Source organism: Paramisgurnus dabryanus, chromosome 2 (genome assembly GCF_030506205.2).
Source record: "Paramisgurnus dabryanus chromosome 2, PD_genome_1.1, whole genome shotgun sequence".
In the NCBI taxonomy this organism is placed as follows: Eukaryota; Metazoa; Chordata; class Actinopteri; order Cypriniformes; family Cobitidae; genus Paramisgurnus; species Paramisgurnus dabryanus.
In genome coordinates, this window is record NC_133338.1 from 37255359 (window position 1) to 37259577 (window position 4219).

At 34.1% G+C, this 4219-nt stretch overlaps 1 long non-coding RNA gene across 1 annotated transcript; it reads left to right on the forward strand.

Moving 5' to 3' along the window:
• Window positions 1–608: 608 nt before the first annotated feature.
• LOC135778772 (uncharacterized) lies at window positions 609–3992 on the forward strand. Its single transcript, XR_010544629.2, has 5 exons — window positions 609–902; window positions 2389–2445; window positions 2586–2649; window positions 2953–3014; window positions 3174–3992. It is a non-coding gene; the product is annotated as an uncharacterized lncRNA (long non-coding RNA).
• Window positions 3993–4219: the final 227 nt, after the last annotated feature.

Genomic DNA, 4219 nt, shown 5'->3' on the forward strand with positions numbered 1-4219 from the left:
TTAAACAAACACTATATGAAAATTCCAGAATCTTCTGAACCTGATTATAATGAGCTGTGATGGCACTTTAAATTACAATGGCACTATATAAGGAATAACGTACTGTACAATAAGCTGATCCATATCGCACAATAAAATCCCAGCAGGGTAATTGTGTATCGCACTTGAACGGGTGTGTTTTGCGATAATGACCGGCTGACTGTGCATTGCCCTGCCAATTACAGTACGCTGCTACATACCAAATAAATAAATATGGTGGCATAAACATGTTACAGTATCTTTAAATGTCTGTTAGGAAAAATAGTCCATTACAGTGCAGAACTTTTTATATAAAACAAAAGACAAAGTAGCAAATGTTTGGTTGTCTCAGATAAGTGATCTGTTATAGTGTTGCAATGGACAACAATGATTTTTATCTAATATTATTTCACAGCTAAATGTTGTGTTGACCAATCAAAATCAAATATTCCTGATATGACTTTAAATGTGCTTTGAATGTAAACCAAATAGTTGACGGCATCATGATGGAGACTAAATTTCTTCCATGTGATTAAAAACTGTGAAATTTAAAGTGAAATTTCGTCATGCTTTAGTTTCCTACACTGTTAGATGTCGCTGTAGATTTAGCAGTACATTACTGTAAAAATCCACAGTACTATACTGTATGTGTACATTACAGTACAGTACTGCAGTTCATAATGCATTCTGGGTAAATTTGTTTGAGCGGGAAAATTTTACAGTATATTTTGGTCTTGATGTAACCTTGCTGTAGCCATTGCTGTAATGTGCCAGGTGTACTTGCAATAATCAGAGAAAGTGCGCCAACGTCAAATCACACAGAGGGAGAGAGAGCACAACTCCTGGCTGCAGCTGAAGGAGGACGATTGATTTCTGGCAGTTCGGTAAGTTTGAAATATTTCTGTTTCATGAAAACTTAATTTTTAGTTTAAGAATGTTGTCAATAGTTTGTCACAATATTGTTTTAAACGTGCAATGAGAGAGAAAAACGGTCGCCAACAAAGTTTCAATCTCCCTCAGAAAGTAATCTTACACACAGATGTCTACCGCTGCTTTAACTCGCTTTACACCTTTATTAATGAATATAGGGTTGTTTTAACTAAATTATGAGGGTTTTGGTGAGTTTATATTGTGTTGAAAGTGTGGTGACAATGAAACTATTTTTAACGAAATGGACAAAGACAACCCGCCAGCGCGGTCTTGCGGTCCCAGCATAATGGTCGTTTATCTCGGCGTTTCATCCGTTCAGTTAGCGTCAGAGAAAAGTATTAAGTTCGACTGTTTGGCAAGGCTGACTCGTGGTTGTAAACAGTCAGGACTTGTCACACCGTACACAGCATACTGTAGTACTGAACTCCTCCACAGAAGTGAAAACAAGAAACCTCATAACTGGATACATGCATCGAACTCATCGCAGCTTTAACTTCTACCAAATATCATTCAGACCTGGGCTCATCTTAATATCAGATGAACGAAAGGGATTGCCGCGCGTATTGTTGTTGTTATTATATTACGGTATATCATCAAAAGCAGAGAATATCTTCTCTAAAGCGTTTTACACGTCCAGTAAGTTGTCCAATACATTTTTATGGCATATTGTTTCCACCACTTCAGATGCATTACACGCTGTATATAAGTTTCCAAAACACATCAAATCAATGCACGAAAAGAGAATGGGCTCCGCATTTACGTACCTTTGTCTTCTCGTCTCTGTCATCTGATCCTTCATCTCTGGATGTAAAATACGGTAGTCCATTATAACATCGTGTAGGAAACTGGCATCACCAGGATTGCTCAGATTTAGGCGATCATGTTTATCTTTAAAGTGAGCAGCTAGCTACTTGTTAAAAAACTTTGCGTGACATAGTGTTACACCGCAGCCGGTCCGGGTAAAACATTAAAGGGACAGTCTTTTTACCTTATCACTATAAATCGCTATTTTCTGCACTAAACGAGACATTTTCAGAGATTTTCTGTAGACAAGATGTTATAATTAAAAAAAGACTTATTTAGATATTTATATATAATATATAATATAACAACTAATATATATATATATATATATTTGTTTTACAACTGACTTAACACTTACAGTAATGTTTTATTTGTTAGCATAGCATGATATTAGATTTAAACACTTAATACATTTTTAAATCAATCACTTTGTCTCTGCACAATGAACATTATCAAATATTATTAATGTTGTAAAATATATTGTTCATTGTTAGTTCATATTAGCTAAGGCATTACCAAATGTTAAGGAATAAACTCTTATAGTAAAGTGTTACTAAATTTTCTTTTACCATTTCCTTCACAATGTCTACTTATTTCTATGGCTAACAGATTTTGTAACATTTGTCTTTTTTACAGTCTTACCATTGCTTGTAAGCTGGATTGGGTAAGATGGATCATCTTTAAAGGCACCAGGCAAGTACATGATGTACAGTTACAAGTCATGTATTTTTTCGACTGCAATATTAAATGCTTTCACGTCACATGCAAAATTACACAGGAATGTGGCTGACTTTTTATTTGTAGTTTACATGAGTGTCCTTGCACTTTTATAGGAGTTAAGGCAGATGTGGAGGCACAACGGGTGATACCAGACACACACCAAGCACATTATGTTTGGTAAGTTTGCACTTTACCACTACAGCCACTTTACCACTACAGTTTCTTTAAATACCCATGTATACACTCATTCACTCATTCACACACAACACTGTAACACGACCATACACAACATGTACACAATTGTCTTAGTTTGCCATGTAGAAATATACAAACAGAAATATTCAGACTTTGGTTATAAGAAATTTAATTTAATAATTGTATTTATTTAGCAGAGGTGTCCCTGGACTTTATTGACAAAAGATTTTGTTTTCAGAATAAAAAGTTGTGTCCAAATCAGTAACAATTGTACTTTCTGTTCAGGACATTCAATCATGACATGATCCAGGTGGATGCTGTCCATTGAGGAAAGAGTTTGTTCAGCGGTAAGTGAATCTTCTGTATTTTAATGTAATTAGGTGTGGAACAGTAGAATAAGAGCAAAAGGTTTCAGAATAGGAGTAAATTCAAGGCTGAGTTTAATTTTTTAAGAATCTTTTTCTATCTTATATTTGTTGACTTAATGTTTATGATATTTCTAACAGGTTTCTGGATAGAATTAATTCCAAAGATGGGAAAAAGTGCACATCCAGACAAGGAGCAAGCAAAAAGACAAGGAACTTGGTGCAGAGAAAAGCTGTGGCCATTAACCCCCATGTGAACAGCTTCATGCAGTCGCTGATTGAGTTCGAATGGACGACTTCAGTAAAGGCCACTGTGGTCTGTCTGCCACAGTTTAATTTTTAATTTATTTTTAGTGTTCAATGAAATTCAAGTAGAATATTTAAAACTATGGGCCAGTGTTGTTTTTACCACGGTGAAATGTTACCTTTTAGTCGATGATGGACTTTAAACTGAAAACTTCAAACTATGGAACAGTGTTCTATTTGCCAGAGTTAAATATGTTACAGCAGGGGTCTCCAAACTTGTTTATACTTGTTGATTTTATTTTATGTTACTTGATTATATGTTTATTATTGTTTAAAATCTTGTTTTAAATATGTTTGTTTCAATTAAATGTTTTTTTTAATAAAATTTTGATACAAACATTGCTTGGATTGCCTTTTAATTCATTATGTTTTAATTTAGCATTTTTACCATATTAATAACTATAGATTTAAACCTAAATCTCTAGCTATTTTATATAATATTATTGTATTAACTGTAATAAGTAATAAATAGTATTTATGGGTCAATATAGACATTACAGTAAATTACTGTAAAAATAGACTACTGTAATAAAATATTGTAAAATTACAGTACAGTACTGCTTTGTAACTATACAGTACTAGTTTGTGTACTGTAAAATGGTATTACAGTACAGTACTGTAAAACCAAAATACAGTAACTTACTGGCAACCGTGCTGCCAGTACCGTACTGTAAAAATACAGGGAAATCGTTAACAGTGTAGATTCCCAAATCAATCGGATTAAAAAGAAGCCGAACCAAATGTACGTTTCCTTGACTAGACTTGAATAATAACTCTGGCTATAAAAAACAAATCCGCTGTTTGAGTGACAGCCTTTTAAAATTCAAAATGAATGGCAAAGGACGCAGGGATCTCCTCAGGCTGAACTGTGGCCAATTATA